Source organism: Pteropus medius, unplaced genomic scaffold, assembly GCF_902729225.1.
Source record: "Pteropus medius unplaced genomic scaffold, Ma_sr-lr_union100, whole genome shotgun sequence".
Lineage (NCBI taxonomy): Eukaryota > Metazoa > Chordata > Mammalia > Chiroptera > Pteropodidae > Pteropus > Pteropus medius.
Window position 1 is genome coordinate 42,337 of NW_024345599.1, and position 19,592 is coordinate 61,928.

The following is a 19,592-nucleotide window of genomic DNA, read 5'->3' on the forward strand; positions in this document are numbered from 1 at the left end:
ACCCCACAGGGACTCACTCAACAACCCCTCCGGATGATGAAGATGACAGAGATGAAATCTCGCCTTTCTGCTGAGAGACCTGGGCATTAGGCCACATCTGTTGACTGAGGGAGTGGAGTTCAGGCAGTAGCTCAGGTTTTTAAACACTAAGAAGGTGACCTGGGAGATGGAAATGAACATTCATCAAATTCATTCTATATCATAGTAATTTTATATCTCATCTCCTTTTCCTGAAAACAACCATTCAAAACAGAGATTATTATCTTCTTCCTAACTTAGAGTTCAAACCAAATAGATTCAGGATAGCAATATTGCAAATTACAGACCAGGGACTCTAAACCTGGAATCGTTTTAAAACCCAAGCTTTTTCCACTGCGTCCTGTGGCCTCATGGGCTTTGAGTGTTCTCTCTGCCTATTCACCCAGTAGACTGATAATTACTCCTTCCCAGTGTATTCTTCAAACATTTATAATTAAGCATATTGTTTTTTAATTAAAAAACAATAAATTAAAACACATTGCAAAAATAAAGCAAAATACAAAATAGGAAGGAAAATTGTTCAAATATATTACAGACATTGAGTTAATATTCACGATATATCAGAAATGGACCATAATGCTTGATATGTTCCCAGTTTATGTTTATTGTTTAACAGTACACCATTTGCTCTCAAAAATGCTTTTCAGTCTCAAAAAAACAATAAATTATGTGGTCATCCTCAATATAAATAATCGTTTTGATTAGTAAGAGATGGATAAAGGTAAGTTATAATTTACAAAGAAATCAGCAAGTGTCCAACAAACTTATGAAAGGATAACCCAAACATAATAATGAAAAAAATACAAATAATAATCTTAATAATTCATAAGTGAAAAAAAGGAAAGGTGTAGATCATCATATTGTCCCCCTTTATTTTTGGCTGGAGAATAGATATGCATAGCTGTATAGTTATATTGTGTGTATATATGTATTTTGTGCATATATTTGCATAAAAGTATTTATATATGGTAATACATTACGTGTGGATAAAACATTTGTATAATATACTAGCACTCTATTAAAATGTTTATTTTATGAAGGTAAACAACACAGCTTCATTCGTATTTATACATTTCTCTATGATTTGATGTCCTTAATGCACAAATATGTATAAATTTTGTAATTCAGAAAAGTAGTTGAAACAACTTTCAAAGCACAGTATAAATTTTGTTATGATTTGATTCATACGACTAATGTTATAGAAATATTCACTTGGAACAATATCCACTATTAAGCATAAAAAGCAGATTATACCTTGTATATACAATATGATCTTATTTATCATTGATGATACACATATGTGTATGAGTAAGTACATGTTGTAAAGCAAATGTGTCTAAAAGATACGACCCAAAATACAAATATGTGCAATACATGCGCCATTGTCAATGGGCTGCAGACGACTTCCCCTTCATAGAGGGATATTTATTATTATTATTATTATTATTTTGAGAGGGAATTATTATGAGAGGGATTTAGGACTATGATAGTATATTGATACTATGATAGGAGAGGGATATTATGAAAGTGAGATACCAGTTTTCAAAAACACTGATGATGGATAGATAGGATTAGAGGATGATATTATCATTACCTATAAAATTTTGTATGGTGGTAGTGTTCTTCCATCTGTAGTAGCAGGTTGAGATGAAGTCTGGCACACACTGAGCATAGGTGTGAGGTCACAGAGCATATACAGATGGATGATTTATTATAGCAGGAGGATGATTGATGGTTTGTAGTAGAAAACAGGCTGCTGAGATTTCTTTTTTTAGGCCTAGTGCTTATTAGGCAGGTTGCTAATATAATGAGGCATTACTACTTAAAAGTGGCACTGAGTATTTTATTATCTCTCAGAGAGCCCAGAGTTTTAGGGAGGCGCTGATGTCCACTTTGAAAGTCTTAGTTTCAGGATGATTTGGACGGAGGAGAGAGCTATTCACACTGCCACATGCCTCCCCCAAACCCCCCTGCTATCGGGACCCCCACGGACAAAGGCCCACCAGCTCCCGCTTTACCACACCATATCCTCTGGTAACCACTAGTCTACAGTCCATGTCCATGAGTCTCTGTTTGTTTGTCCTGTTCATTTGTTGCTTTTATGCTTATATCCCAAATATAAATGATATCATGTAATTTACAACATTTTCTGTCTGGCTTATGTCATTTAGCATGATTATCTCTAGATCAATCCAGGTTGTCACAAATGGCAGTATTTCACCTCTTCTTATGGCTGAGTAATATTCCATCATATATATGTATCACTGCTTCTTTAGCCAATCATCTATCGTAGGACACTTCGGTTGCTTCCATGTCCTGGTCACTGTGAATATGCAGCTATGAACATCGGTGTGCAAATATCTTTTCGGATATGGTTTTCAAGTCTTTAGGATAAATACCCAGTAGAGGGATTGCTAGAACATATGGTAGATCAATTCTTAGTTTTCTGAGGAACTTCCATACTGTTTTCCATAGTGGCTGTACCAATTTGCAGTCCCACCAGCAGTGTATGAGGGTTTCTTTTTCTCCACATCCTCTCCAGCATTTGTTATTACTTGTCCTGTTGATTATAGCTATTCTAACAGGTGTGAGATGGTATCTCATTGTGATTTTGATTTGCATTTCTCTAATAATAGCAATGAGGAACATCTTTTCATTTCTTTGCTGGCCATTTGTGTGTCCTCTAGGGAGAAGTATCTCTTCAGGTCATTTATCCATTTTTTGATTGGATCATTTGTGTTTTTGTTGTTGCTGTTGTTGTTGTTGTTGTTGTTGTTGTTAATGAGTTGTATGAGTTCTTTGCATATTTTGGATATTAGGTCCTTACCAGAGGTGTTGCTTGCAAATATATTTTCCCATTCGGATAGTTGCTCTTCACCTTGTTGATGATTTCTTTTGCTGAGCAGAAGTTTTTACTTCGACGTAGTCCCATTCATTTATTTTAGCTATTACTTCCCTTTTCTTTGAGGTCAAATTTATAAAATCCTCTTTAAGTCCAAAGTCCTTGAGTTCAGTTCCTATGTTTTCTTCTATGCATTTTATTGTTTCAGGTCTTATATTCAGGTACCTAATCCATTTTGGGTTAATTTTGGTGTGTGGTGATAGACAACAGTCTAGTTTCATTCTTTTGCAGGTGGCTTTCCAGTTTTCCCAGCACCATTGATTGAAGAGGCTTTCCTTTCTCCACTGTATAATTTTGGCTTTTTTGTTGAAAATTATTTGCCAATATAAATATGGGTTTCCTTCTGGACTCTCGATTCTGTTCCACTGGTCCGTGTGTCTGATTTTCTGCCAATACCATGCCATTTTGATTATTGTCACTTTGTAGTATAATTTGAAGTCAGGCAGATTGATGCCTCCAGCCTTGCTCTTTTTTCTCAGGATGGCTTTGGCAATTCGGGGTCTTTTGTGCTTCCATACAAATCTGATGATTTTTTGTTCTATTTCTTTAAAATATGCCGATAAGATTTTGATGAAGATTGCATTAAAATCTGTAGGTAGCATGGTCATTTTAACTATGTTGATTCTTCCAATCTAAGAACACGGAATATCTTTCCATTTCTTTGTATCTTCTTTAATTTCTTTTATTATTTATTTTTATTTTAGGTGACATAACACTTGGTTGATCTCACAGATTGCAAGGACCTTGTCATCTTACAATCCTTTATTATTTTTTATTTTTTTATGCCTACAGCACCTTGTTTTTCCTAGGTGGTCTCCCATCCAAGTATTAACCAGGCCTGACCCTGCTTAGCTTTCGGGATCAGAGGGGATCGGGCTTGTTCAGGGTAGCATGGCCGTAGACTCGATTACTTTTAATAGGGTTTTGTAGTTTTCATTACATAGATCCTTTACATGTTTTGTTAAATTTATTCTTAGGTATTTTATTCTTTTTGTTGCAATTGCAAAAGGAATTATTTTTTCCACTTCTTTTTCTGACACTTCATTATTAGAGTATAGGAATGCTATGGATTTTTGAATGTTGACTTTGTATCCAGAGATTTTACTATATTTGCTTATTTCTAGTGGTGTTCTTGTGGGTCTTTAGGGTTTTCTATATAGAGAATCATGTCATCTGCAAATAGTGACAGTTTGACTTCTCTGTTTCCTATTTGGATGCCTTTTATATCTTTCTCTTGTCTGATTGCACTTGCTAGGACCTCCGATGTTATATTGAATGACAGTGGAGATAGTGGGACAGCCTTGCCTTGTTCCTGATTTTAGAGGGAAGGCTTTTCACTTTTCACCATGAAGTATAATGTTGGCTGAGGGTTTGTCATTAATGGCCTTTATTATATTAAGGTACTTTCCTTCTGTACCGATTTTGTTAAGTGTTTTGATCATAAATGGATGCTGTATCTTGTCGAAGACTTTTATTGCATCTATTGATATAATCATATGATTCTTATTTTTTAATTTGTTTATGTGGTGTATCGCATTAATTGATTTGCACATGTTTAACCATCCTTGTGTCCCTGGGATGAAGCCACTTGATTGTGGTATATAATCCTTTTAATATGTTGCTGTATTCGGTTTGCATCTGTTTTCATGAGTGATATTGGTCTGTAGTTTTCTTTTTTCATGTTATCCTTACCTGGTTATGGTGTCAGGGTAATATTGACCTCATAAAATAACTTGGGAAGTATTGCCTCCTCTGATTTTTTGGAACTGTTTGAGGAGAATAGATATTAAATCTTCTTTGACTGGTGGAATTCACTGGTGAAGCCATCTTGTCCAGGATTTACTTTTGGGTAGGTTTTTGATGATTGTTTCAATTTGCATACTGCTGCTCGGTCTATTTAAATTTTCCAGTTCTTCTTGATTCAGTCTAGGAAGTTTATATTTTTCTAAGTACTGATTCATTTCTACTTGGTTATTAAATTTGGTGTTATATACTTTTTCATAGTATTCTTGTATGATCCTTTGTATTTCTTCAGTGTCTGTCATTATTCCCTCTCTTTCATCTCTGATTTTGTTTATTTGTGTCCTTTCTCTTTTTTCTTTAGTGAGTTTAGCCAGGGGTTTGTCAATTTTATTAACTTTCTCAAAGAACCATCTCTTTGTTGTATTTATTTTTTCTATTTTTTTGTCATTGTTGTTTTCAATTTCATTTATTTCTGCTCTAATTTTGATGATTTCTTTCCTTCTGCTGACTTTAAGCTTCATTTGTTCTTTCTTTTCTAGTTTTTTAAGAGGAAGTGTTAGGTTGTTTATTTGGGCTCATTCTTGTTTTTGGAGGTAGGCTTGTAATGATGTGAACTTTCCTCTTATGACCACTTTTGCCACGTCGCTTTTTTTCTGTTTTTATATTCATTTAAATATTCTTCAATTGTTATATTTTAAAGGGTATTCCACAATGTAAATAGTTTAAAACCTTTCGAACCTATAACTTTACCTCTAGAATACTGATATGGACTTTGTCAGGCAAAACTGTGTCTGGTAAAAAGAAGAGACTGTCATTTCAATACTCTTGTGGAATCTTTTTGAGGAGGAAGCATCAATCCTCATTAAGGAGATAGGCCTGTAATAATATGAATTTTCCTCTTATGACTGCTTTTTCCATGTCTCAAAAGTTTTAATATGTTGTACTATCATTATCATTTGTTTCTATGTATCTCTTGATCTCTGTTTTTATTTCTTCTGTGATGCAGTTATTCTTCAGTAGCATGTTGTTTAATCTCCATGTATTTGTGGTTCTTCCTGATTTCTTTTTGCAGTTGATCTCTAGTTTCAAAGAATTATGATCAGAGAATATGTTTGGTATGATTTCAACCCTCTTATATTTGTTGAGGCTATCTCTGTGTCTCAATATGTGCTTGATTCTTGAGAATGTTTGTTTCTTAACACTAGAGAAGAATGTATAAGCAGCTGTTTGGGGATGGAAGGCTTTGTAAATGTCAATTATGTCCAGTTGGTCTAATGTATTATTTAAGGATGCTATTTCCTTATTGATTTTCTGTTTGGATGATCTGTCCATATCTGACAGTGGGGTATTTAGGTCCTCTATTATGATAGTGTTTTGGTCTGTTTCTCCCTTTAGTTCTGTTACTAATTGCTTTACATATTTCTGGACTCCCTGTTTGAGAGCATAGATATTAATAAGTGATATGTCTTCTTGGTGCACAATTTCCTTTATCATTATGAAGTGTCTCTCAGTATCTTTTTCTTTTCCATTTTTTATTTTGAAGTCTATTTCATCTGCTATTAGGACCGCTACTTCTACTTTTCTCTGAATGCCATTTGCTTGAAATATCATTTTCCACCTTTTCACTTTGAGTCTATATTTGTCTTTGGAGCTGAGCTGTGTCTCCTGGAGGCAGAATATCATTGGGTTTTGTTTTTTGATCCATTCTGCAATTCTGTGCCTTTTTATTGGTGAGTTCAGTCCATGTGCATTTAGGGTGATTATTGAAATATGAGGTCTTCATATAGCCATTTTACCTTTTGCTTCTGGTAGCTCAGTGTTTCCCTTGTTTCATTGTCCTTGTGTTTCTGTTTTCTTTATTTTGGTTGGCTTTTGTGGGTTTTCCCTTTGCTTCTTCTTGTTTTATATTATATACTTCAGTTCTGAATCTTTGGTGTATGGTTAACATTATGAATATGTAATGGATAGTTTTATATATACAGTCATCCTTTTTTTTCTGCACTTGCCTTTTCTCCATTCCCCTTTGTGAATTTCGATTTTTGAATCCTACCCTTTTCAATCATTGTCTCAATTTGTCCCTATGTGTGCTCAACTTTCATTACTATCTTGCTATAGCAATTCTCTTATTATTATTTAAGCTTATATTGCACTGTTCTTAATAAAGGTTGCACTCCTCTGATTCTATTTGCCTGATAGTCACTTTACTGTTAATTATGTATTTTTATATTTGTCATTTTGTTTTAGGTGAGCTCACCTCTTTCAGTATTTCCTGTAGTGCAGGCCTCGTAGTGGAGAATTCCCTCATTCTATTTTTATGTCTGGAAAGGTCTTAATTTCTCCTCATATGTAAAGGAGAGCTTAGCTAGATACATTATTTTAGTCTGGTAGTTCTTTTCACTTAATTGTTTAAATTTTTGATTGCATTCCTTTCTGGCTTGTAAGATCTGCACTGAGAAGTCTGAGGATAATCTAATGGGTTTTCCTTTATAAGTTACCATTTTCATCTTCCTGGATGCCCTGAGAATTCTACCTTTCTCATTGATTTTTGATAATTTTAATACGGTGTGTCTTGGTGAAGGCCTTTTGGGGTTGAGGTAATTGCGTGTTCTGTTGACTTCTTAAATTCCAAGCTCTGGCTCATTCTTTAGATTTGGGAAATTCTCATCAACTATTTTTCTGAAAATGCTTTCTAGTCCCTGCTCTTTTTCCTCATCTTTGATAATGCCCATTATTCTTATGTTTCTTCTCCTGATAGTATCAGCTAGATCTTGAATTTCTCTTTCATTATTTTTCATTCTTCAGTTTCTCTCTTCTTCCTTCTGATTTAGTTCTAGATTTCTGTCTTTGACATCACTGATCATTTCCTCCATTTGGTTGACTCTCTTTCTCAAACTTGCCATTCATTTTTCATCTCTTGTAGTGTGTTTTTTATCTCCAGAAGTTCTATTTGGTTCTTATTGAGAGTTTCAATCTTCTTGCTCTGCTCATCTAGTTGTTTTTTCAGTTCCTGAAATTGTTGATATGACTCGTTTCAGAACTCACTGAGTTTTTTCAAATGTACCATCTTGAATTCTCTGTCATTTGAGTTGCATATTTCTATGTCTGTATGCTTATTTTCTGGAGATTTTTCTCTTTCTTTCTGAGATACCTTGTCTTCTTGGTTGTTCATGGTGTTTAATGGACTATTTCTCTGCCTGGGAATTAATGGAAATGTAGTCTGCTTTTTTACAGATAGAAGATTTGTTATTTAAAGGTCTCTCTTTAGTCTCTCTTTAGTTTCCAGTAGGTGGTGTCTAAGCCTCTTGGGCCCCTGTTTTATATAAAGCCTTAATAATGCCTTTATATAATGCTGTTTTATTTTCTTGCAGACATTTAATCACTCTCGCTACCCTCAGTTTCAGTCCCTGTCAGTGTTAGCAACAGTTTCAGTAGCATTCGCTCAGATTCCCCTGGGGCTCCATGGCATTCTGTCTCGGAGGGTATGAAGGAAGGAGCCCTCTGGGTTGGGGGTTAGGGGCTGTGGCTCATCCTCGGTTTTGCAACTTTGGCCAGTAAAAATCAACTGTTGTTTCTCTGCCATCAGCTTCTCTGCTTTCTGCCCTGATGACTGGGCCCTGCCATTGGCTGAGTGGAACTCACAAACTCTCCCAGGCAGTGCTGTTCAGGGAAGTCGCTGCACCTTCTCCCTTCCCTCTCCCCCTACTGTGAGCTCCCGTGGCTGCAAGAGGCAGCTTCTTTATTTCTCTCAGTTCACCGCCCACCATCTGGGGCTCTGACTTGTGGTAGCTCTTATGCGCAAATCCCATGCTCACACGTGCTGGTGTGAAGCGTGGGTTTTTTTGTTGTTGTTGTTGAGTTTTAGATGTTCAGCTTATTGTTGTTTCAAGGGGTGAGATCCCTAGGATGTCTCTGACTGTCATGTTTCCTTTCCTCCGTTGAGGCTTTTAAATAACAGATTATGACACAGTATATACACTATGATCCAAAATACATTGAAAAATGTATATGAATAAGAAAATATTGAAACAGTGTGTTCTTTTTTATTTCCTGATGATGACACCTAAATCTGTACTTCTTTTGTTAATTAATTAATTTGAGAAATATTTATTCAGAGGAACAGACGCTCTCATCTGAACTTTGTTACATTTCTATACAAGAGTTCCTCAATGGGATAGGATAGTGGCTTTTTGGATTATGTAGCTAAGCTGTATGTTTAGCTCCTTTCTTTACTTTTTGTCTATCTACTTGTCCCATCTTTCCAACATGGGTTTTTGATTCATGGGTTTGTGGAACTTTGTGGTCACCTTTGTTAGAAGGGTTGACACTGGATATAGCTGACTAAGACCCACAAAATCTTACCGAAGAGTCAGTTAAATGCAACTAAATTGGACAAATATTTATTGAGATCTAATGACATGAGTATAGAGAATTCTTATAAGAAGATTCTTATGTAGTCTATTCTGACAGAACACAGGTAGATTTCTAGGAGACTTTTGTGTTTAACTCATCTGGGATGGTGAGCCATCCAATTTAGAATCTCTATTGTCCTTTTTGTGCTCTCTGTCCTCTCTGAAAAGAGAACCATTTTTCTGCTTCAAGTCAGAGTTCCCTTCCTAATGGTGCAGGACATTCTAAAGGGATGAAGGGAGGTGGAAATAAATAACATTATATATGCATGCCTTATGTTCCGTGTCCTTTCCTGTTTTCATATTATACTGTCTGGATCTTAACATCAGGAGACTATTTTTCTTTGTCCCTTAAAAGGAAAACACTCATAGGGACAAAGCCAGTGCTTTGGCTTCTGGAGAGTATCTTAAGTCAGCAGACCTCTCTAGGTCCCAAAGGCAGACCTAACCTAGTAACTCTGTAACAACTTTGGGTAAGTCCTTTCACCTCTTTATGACCACACTTATCTAAATTTCACTTTCTCTGCCTCTCAAACATCCAGGATTGTGCAGGAGAAAAACTAGATATATATGACAGTCGAGTATTCACTACTGTAGGAAATCGATGTATGGTAGCTTGGTGCTAATTACTGTCAAAGGTACAGGCCTTGGACTTATTACTCTGGTTACTGTTCTAGCTTTAGGAGAAGGATATGAAAATACTTTTAAAGCCCCCTGAATAAAATTTTTGACTCATTTTACTGCCAAATGGAATGCAGTTAAACATTGTATTCAAATTTCATTCAAGTTCCCATCAAATCAAAGTATGTCTTTTGTTTTCAGAGACACCATGTAGCTGCCTTCCCATATTATCTATGGTGTCCTCCTCTAAACTGGAGGACCATTTTTAATACTCAAGTGATGAAGTATAACTGTCCTCTCTCATCAACACTAGAAATAAAAATGCAGACCAGGATTGCTCTTCAAAAGAGACCTCCATCCCTATGAGGCCATACAACTATGCAATGAGATTATAATTGATCAAGACTTTGGCAACTAGCTTCACAACCTGTTTATAATGCTCAAAAGAACACCAGGGTCATTATTTTATAGTCACAGCCAGTACACTCAGGTTTTGTTTGATTTGTTTCTTAACTTTTTGTCTAGTGTAATCCTGACTCAAAACCAAAAAAATATTTTCTATTTCCTGAAAATTTCCAAATAAATTTACCCTGTATTACTCTATGTTTATATATAATATTATTTTATATAAAATAGATGATTTATAGTTTTTTTTCATATTTTTCTTATTTTAGAGGCTCCTTTGGAAAGAGTCTGGCCCCTAAAGTATTTAGGGGCATCTTTGTACACTGTTGCCATTAACAAGAGAAAGGAGGCAGAGAAACATAAAACCAGGTAGTATTAGACAGTATGAAATAATGACTTTTAGGATGTAAAAAAGAGTTTGTGATAATGACATCCAGTTCACTTATTTCCACAGGTGACAAAAATGGAACCTAGAGGGGTTCGATAGCTTGTCTGAGATGAGACAGCTAATGAATGAAAGAGAAGGGACTAGAACATATGTATCAGAAATAAACATATGCATTACAATTTTGTTACACATTAACATAATAAAAAATATCCCCTGGTTTATAAAGGTAGAATTTACAACTGAGGCTCTGTGGTATATTGAAAGAAACATGGAGTTGGCAGTCAGGACACTAATTCTCAACTCTGTTTACCCACGTACTGAATATGTGGCCCAAAACAAGATATTTCATTTCTCTGTGCCTTAGTCTCCTAATCCGTTGGATCACAGTGCCAAGCACACTGCAGATGCTCAGAGTTCTCTGGATTCCCTAGTTGGCAAAAATAAAACAGCCACCTGAAATCTTGCCATGAACTAGTGTGAGGCTCGCATAAAAGAGGCCCTCTCTCTCAAGGTGATAGTCAATCTCTTACAGGTGCAGGTACACTCACCTGAGAGTGGGTGCCCAATAAATTGTGTGCCCTAGGTACCTCACGCGTCTCACTTGCTTCATAATAGTCCTGGCCCTGATTGAGAAGACTAATAATAACAGCAATGTCTAAAATTTACTGTGCACTTACTATGTGTTATCTCTTTAATTCTTCCCTACCACCATGTAGAATAGGTAGTAGTATTATACCCTATTTAGAAATAAGGAAACAAGAGGCTTAGAAGATTAAGTAACTTGTGAAAGATCACACAAGAAGGTTCTGGCAAAATTATGGTGGCAGACTGCATGTGTATCCATGTTACTAATAACCTACAGACAGCATTATTCTGTTACAGAAATGAGATTGAAAGAAGAAAAGTGACTTGAAAACAGCTGGTTTTAAATTAAGTAGCAAAACAATAATGAAAAATATATGTATTAATATTGAAAGGTGTTCACAATCTATTTTTCATTGGGAAAAAACTAAATACAATCTATACAGTAAGATTCTACTATTTCAAAATAAATCTAAGTGTAAAATATGTAACCCCAAATATTTAAACATAAATATATACACACACAGTTACAGTTCCTCCTAGATGAGGCTGGGGCTACCTGATCCTCTTCTCTCATGTCTGAGGCAGTGGCTGAGTTCATTAGCAATATTCTTGCTCTAGGAGACTTCCAGAAAGTTCTGTCTGGTTAATGGAGCACAGATAGCTCCCTCAACTTCCTGCTCTATGATATTCAAACTACAACCTTCATTAATGTCAATGGGTATGCTTCTAAATTTTATTGAAAGGAAAAATGACTAATAATGAAAATCAACAATATTTTTAAAATCAGATTTGGGAGCAGATATATAATACAATCTCAATCTATTTTTAAAGATAAATATGGATGGAAACATCTTAAAGAGATAAACATTTAGTTTCATTTTCTGCTGTCTCAAAAAATCTGTCATTTTTTATTCATTCACTCATTAACTTATTCATTTATCCTTCCATTCATCATATAGTGTTTGAGTGTCCCCTATGGGCTAGCCAATGCCAGCCTAAATCTCTGCCTCCCAACTTCCTCTTTCCTGAGCTCCAGAACAATAATAGTCTGCTTTCACTAGACATGTCCAGTGTTAGCATTCACCTGTATACACATGACCAGGCTCAGACATCATAGCACACCAGCATAAATCAAAGAGTCCAGGAACTCTGGAAGACAATCCACAGAAGGGAGGGGGATGGGAGTAGAGATATACTCATACTTTTAGTATTTCAGCTATCTTCTCACTCATCCATCCATTTTTTATATAGTAATAATTTGTGGCCTCCTCCTGATTGGAGCTTCCTGCCAAGATGGTGTAAAAAGAGTTAAAAGATGAGACAACTCTTGGGAAGTCTCATTCTTGGCTTCTCTCATAGACATGAACTACAGAGTTCAGGCACTTTCTATAATTGTGCTCTTAAGTTTCACACAGTTTTCCGGACATGCCTGACTGCCAGGTAGTGGATTTCCACACAGGATTTCCCAAGGAATGAACCAGGTCATAGAGTATTTCCTGAATGTTATATCTGGCTAGGGTCTTGGATTAGCCTTGCCTTCTCTTTACCCAGCTAATGCCTCCTTATCCCTCAGGTCCCAGCTTAAACAGCACTTCCTGTGGGAAGCTTCCCCAACACACTCAAGACCAGTGTCAGCTACTCGTACTGTCTGCTCTGCTCCCATCACACCTTGACATCCACTATCAGAGCAGCTATGACACTTTATCATTATTGCTGGCTTCACTCTCTTTCTCTTTAGACTGTAAGCTCAAGGAGGACAAGGACAATGTCTGTGTTTTGTTTTATTTTGTTACCGTATTAATGTGTTACAGCTCTAATGCTTTATGTTTATATTTTTATTTAAGTTCAAAAATGATGTGGATTCTTAGTGATAATTTTTGCTATACCAAAGAGTATCCTCACTCTTTTACAATTTCATTATAATTTTATTTGATTTAGATCACACCAAATGAGTTTCCACATGCTGTTAAAATTACAAAGGCTTGTGTGCTTATATTAATGAGAACCTTGGAATTTTGATTTGGCAAGGCTCCATTCTTTAATTTTATTTTTTTTTATCTCATAACACCTACCCATGAAAGACATAATTAATACACAAGATCAAAAGAACATAAATCTTTTGTAATCCTACTGCACAACTAATACATTTTACTTAAATATACTACGGTGACATGAATGACATTGGTTTCTATTGCTTAAGAAGGTATTTCATGTTTGCATTTAGAATAGATCTAGCTCATTTATGAGTTTGTCCTCTTTGTGCTCCTGAAGCCCATTAGGTAATTTTTAGGCTTTTGTGAATAGACCTTGATGACTAATTTGATGTGTGTGTAAATGAGTGCTTGTAAGTGTGCATTTATGTGTTCCTAGAACAATTACCTACGTTTCCATATGCCCCTTCATTGATATATATTCTTTGTGTTCTTTTAATCATTCGATAAATTTATACTTGTGGTAAAAACCAAAATTAAGTATTTAAGTTCATGAATTTTATTACTTCCATACTCTGGTGCACATACTTAACTATTTCCTTAGGGTACATGTCAAGACATGGAATTGCTGGCTCAAATGCTATACTCATGCTTAATTTAATTCCCCACCTGCCACCAGAAAAGTTGTACCAATTTAAAGTCCATAAACTGGAATTAAGTGGGAAAAAAGCCTCAGGGACGTGAGAAGCATGGCCGTACTGATGTCCTGTTAGAAAGTACAGGCCTTAGATTCCACTGAGCAGCAGCTTTAAGGCCACAATAACAGTAAATACACCTCAGAGTGATCAGTAGTGGCAAGAACACAAGACTTGGAGTCAGTAGCCCTAGATTACAGTTGCAGTCTCATATAATTCAATGGAACAAACTTGCTTTTGCAGGTTTTATAAAATAATATATAAATAATATATAAATAATATATATAAACTGTTTTATATAAATAATATATAAAACTGTTTTAAAATCATTGTATTATTTTTATAAAACAAAGTGTGCACCTTCAGGCCAGCATCGCATTTATCCAGAGTTAATCCATGATCTCACTGTGCCAATGTGTGGATCAACTGCTCTCCTACACCATCTCTTCAAAAGAAGGAGACTGTTCTGTCCACTGATCACAAGTATTTTCCAAAAGAACGATCCTGCTCTCCTTATTGCTTGAACACTGACTACCAAAGATTCCATGATAAAGAAAAAGATGCTTGGACTTTGCAAGATGTTGCAGATGACTGTTCTGAATGTTTAGCACCTCTCTTGAAAACTAAAAGTTGGTACTTCCATGTTTTGGTGTCCAAGAGATAGAAAGGATCAAACAAACGACTCAGGCAAAAATTTCTGATTTTTGTGCTGGATTGGTTTGGCTGGGTCCTCAAGAGAAACTTCTGAATAGAAAGGGGTTACATAAGAGTTGGATGACTGAGGCAGAAAGCAAGTAAGCAATTCCAAACACTGCTTTAGACCCTGGAAAAAGCAAGCTGTTTATTTTCTCACTTGAACTCAAGCTTGTCTTTCTCTTTTTTAGCAGATATAGTTTGGTACAGCAGAGTCCCTCTGAAAACAGTATGACTCAGCCAGATGCTATAGAAAGCAGCCTGCAAAAGCAAGTTTGTTCCATTGAATTATATGAGAATTTACGAGAGAATAGACACAGGTATTGCATAATAGTGTTTGGTAGTGAGGACTAGACTTTCACATTTTACCTCAGATTCTCCTAGAGTAATTGAAAGTTTTTACAATTACCATCAACATTTTTCATGCTTTATTATTATTACCCTTTGTAACTTGAAATTAAAAACAAAGTTTTAAAATATTCAGTATAAAACATAAGAGAGAAAATTGGGGAAAAAGCATTTCTATGATGAACTAGGTTTTACACATCAGACATCTCTAACCTTTTTAAAGTAAAATTTCAATGTCCACCAAAATGCCACTTTCTAGTCTTCCATTTTCTATCTTTTCCATAGATACAATCTGTATTGTTACCTCCCATTATGGTGTTCTGAATAACTGAATTTCGAACTGGTTATTTTTATTACTTAAAGATCTTACCGAAGAAATTCCTTTTAGAGATAGTCGAACCCCTAATGTTTAAATTACTGTTCAAAGTTATTGCCCATTATCCTAATATCAAAAGGGCAAGGGTTACAAAAACATAAAGGTATATAAAAGGTCCACTGAAATTATGAATCAGAGAATGTAAAATGGACAAAGGGCCTTGGTAAATTCAGTCCTCTTATTTTTATGGTTGAAGAAACAGGAGCTACGAGAGGTTCAGAGACTTGATGAGAGAGCTGAATTGTGGATGAGAAAGGTCTAGGTATCAGAAATGGAAAACAGTGTTTCTAAGGATTCCGAACAACAGGCATATATTTTCCACTGTCCATATGATAGACATCCAACTTGCCACCAGAAATATATCCTTATACTATTCCCTTATTTAGATATGTAAAAACTGACTCGGAGATATACACCTGGGAGCAGAATTGTTGAGTCATTGAGCATATGTACCCTTGATATAACTAAGCATTTCTATACTGATCTTTAGAATAAATGCACCCGTATGTACTTCTCTCAGCTGTGTGTGCAGGTCCCCATAACCTTCAGCAACACTTGGCAATATGCGCCATTCTAATTTTTGCCAGTCTATGAGGTAAGTGATATTTCATTGTTGTTTAATTAGAAAGTACTAATGAATTTGAGTGCTAAATACATACTGCGTAATCTGGTTATATTTCTTGTTGGATTTTTTGTTTTGATTGTTTTGTTTGTATTATCCTTACACTGTATATTAGTTTTTGTTGTTGTTGTTGATTACTTCATATTTTATTGCATGAGAAAAGGATTAAAATTATATTTTTAATGAAAAATTTACCAACTAACCCAATACCACTTCCTGTATAATCCACACTACCCACTGATTAGAAATGCAAAGTTTATAACATTTTAAAATCTTCTTAGAACTCTTCCATTAAATTGTATCTTGGATTTTTCCACCAGTCTTACTCTGTTTTAATATGGTTGCCTCATGAAACATTTTAATAGCTGAAAAGTAACATTTCCCCCATTACTTGCTTTCTGGAAATTCAAGAATACAACAATATAACAACAATAAATGTAGTCAACATTTATTGAGCATTTACAATGTACCTAACACTTTCATTATCACACTTAATCCTCAATTACACATAATGATGTAGATGCTATTCTTATCCCCATTTGAAAGTTGAGAAACTGAGGTACAGAAAGCTTAACTGGTTTGATGTGGAACATAGCCTCAAACCCAGGTCTCATCCCAGCAAACCCATACTCCTAACCACTGTTATGTTAAAATAAATTGTATGAAATAGTCAATATTGGAGAATTTCTGACCAACAAAATGCCTATTTTTTATTTTTCAATCGAATATATAGTATTTTGTATTTTAGAAATGATTCCCATCATCCAGTAGTTGCTAATGGGTCTAACATCGGAATCCCTGGTCTTCTATCTCCAGTCCTCTAACAGCAGGGTCATTACTGTCATTTATTTCTCCTACTCACTGGGAAACTATTTCTCTGATGACCCACTAGGAGGTAATACAAAGGAAAGGAAAGTATATGAAAGTAAAATAAATGCCATAATGGTTACTTTTTTCCTTTTCTCATATTCATCGGGTAATTCACCCTATGACTCAAAAATGATACATTAATTTTTCTCACTCCACCTCTTCCCTTTCTTAGCAGAAATGACTTTGCCATGAACTCAATAGCTTAACTATATCATAGAGAATATTCAAAAATATAACAAGAAAAAGAAAATTAAACATATGTTTACCTTTCAAATGTAATCCAATGCCAAATCTGTGTAATGGAACAAGTTGGCTAATAGAGTTTAATCATTGTGCTTTCTCTAACCCATTTGGATCTTCTATGTTAACATGATACATATGTATGGCTTGAAAAGTTCTAGTGTTCTTTGAGCCTCAGAATGTTAAGCTATAACAGAAACATAATGCATAATGATGGATCTTTAGGAAGGCCACAAGAACAAGAGTAAAGAACTGTGTCTGGATTCCAGTTCCTAAGTAATAATTGATGACAAGACAAAGGACTCCCAAGCATCAGAAATGTTGCGGTGATCAATGAGATCTCCATTTCTGCCAATACTCTGAATTCTCAGGAGGGAAGAAAGAAGCACTCTTATGTGCAAAGATCAATTTGACAAGAATTACCTGTAAGAAAGTTAGATCTCTAAAGAGTAGTTACCCAATAAATGTCTTCTATTAATTTTATCTCTTAAATGCTCACTGTTTGGCAAGGTGTCTGGTGAATTCAGAACCATCCTAAAACACATGAAGCCTGCCAGTTTGGGAACAAGCTAAGGAAACTCTCACTATGGTAACTTCTTTACACGTTGAGCTGATTTAATTATGTCAGTAATTCTCTGAGAGAGAGATTGTTCTGAAAGAGGGATTGTTCTGAGATAATAGTGTTCTTTCTATAAATAGACATACACAAATATACATGTGTTGTTTGTATCTCTGCTTCTACAATTTTCTGCATGCCTTTCTGTAGTTTCATGGCAGCCCTCTCGTTGGGGACCCTCTTTTTATATCTATATTTGGGATTTTATCAAAGGATTTAAGCTCACATTTAGGTGAATATATAAAATCATACCTGAACTGGGTTCCCTGACTGTTCTGGCTATGCTGACTGTGATGCCAAGACCTTTGCTCACAGGGGAGTAGACCTACTGAATGTTAATGGGTGTTATTGTGATTGTCCGGAACAACTGTACATTCCATTCTAGAGATATAGTCATGACAACGAGGTGTCCAAATAACCAATACTGAGAATCCTTCCTCCCTATTGAAATGATATGGTATATTTTTCTTATTTTGAAGTTTCTTTCCTTTTCTCTTTCCTCCCTTCTGTGCCGTACCAAATTGAATTGTAAAAGTAACTCATGTATAGTCTTTTTCATTGGATTTGATAGTGAGGATTCATTGATGATTATGGAAAATTGCAGCACACCTTAGATGTTGATCAAATTCTCCCTTCCAAAATTAAAGAAGTCAGCCCAGGATATGAAATAATCAGAGAGAAAGTGATGGTTACATTCCTTTCTTTATGTTTCAAAACCATGAGACCATTCTTACTACTTTCCAAAAAAAGAAAAAAAAACAGTCAAAAGTCATCATATACAGACATTAGGCTCTAAAATTCATTAACCATGTACTACCATTTCTAAGCAACCCCTCTTTTTTAGAATTTTGAAATATAATCTGAAGCTTTTGTCTCTCTTTTCTGAGAGGTCCCTCTATGGGATAGGCCCTTTCATGAGGTGGGCTAGAGAGTCATGGTTCGTCAGATCTTGAGAGCTTTCACAAACATACAGTCTTTTTCATAGTCTACCAATTCAAATATAGTCAGTGTTTGGTTATATACTGCTGCATAACAAATTACCCCAAAATTAGAGCCTTAAAACATCAGCAGTTTATTATTATTATTCATCGTGACTCTATGAGTTGGCTAGGTGGTTCTTTTGTTTAAGGTGGTCTCAGCCAGAGGGCTGGGTTGGTCAAGAGGTCAAAAATAGCCTCAGTCACATACTGGAGGTTGCTGCAGGCTATTAACTGGGAGCTCAGTTGGGGTTGGCAGCAAGGAGACTCCATTCTCGATATGGGCCTCTCCATATCACTGCTTGTACTCCTCATAGTATGACAGCTAGATTCTAAAAAGGAACATTCCAAGAGGCAAAGGTGAAAGCCAAAGATTTCTTAGAGCCTTAAAAACTCCACAACATTACTCCTGCTGCATTTTATTTGTTAAAAATAAACACTGAGACAACCCATATTCAAGGAAAGGTGATATAGTCTTCTCTTCTTGATGGGATAGAGGCAAAGTCGCATTCCAAAAGAGCATGTAGAATGAGAGATATTGTTGCAGCCATCCTTGAAAACATAATCTACTATAGGCATCAATGTGAAGCACTGTCTTTCCCAGCTTTCTACCATGTTCCTTACCCCATCATCCACTTCAAACTTCTGCTACAAAGATCCCACCTTTTCTTCTCATTCTCAACCAGAGATAGTCATGCTTTCCTCTCTCGTAGACATTGGTATTCTGTTGAGGAGTCCTCAGGCCTTAGTCATTTATACCTGTAAATTAAATACTGCTTGACATAATGTCTGAATATTCAGATTCAATTGTCCGTCACTCATGTTTTTATTTGAAATTTGATACTCAAATAAGTGAAGGGGAGAGTTATTTAATTATTATATGATTTATTTTATATCAAAATCCTCTATAATAGAAAGAAGCCATGTGAGGTTTCTGGAAGCCATAGCAGATGCCAGACACTTTCTCATTTTTCATATGATTATTCTTGGGTTTATAGAAGGTGGGTAAATTTTCTCAGAATGGGCACATGATAAATGACAGTAAGAGCATTCTTTCATTCTCTTCATATGCTTTTCTGTTTGATGTGTTTTCAGGGATCAGGGACTGGTTGTTGTAAATTTTCTAGCTAAGATG

The 19,592-nt window shown here is 35.6% G+C and overlaps 1 pseudogene; it reads right to left on the reverse strand.

The window, feature by feature from the left end:
• Nucleotides 1-3,724: 3,724 nt before the first annotated feature.
• Nucleotides 3,725-3,844, reverse strand: LOC120611592 (uncharacterized; annotated as a pseudogene).
• Nucleotides 3,845-19,592: the final 15,748 nt, after the last annotated feature.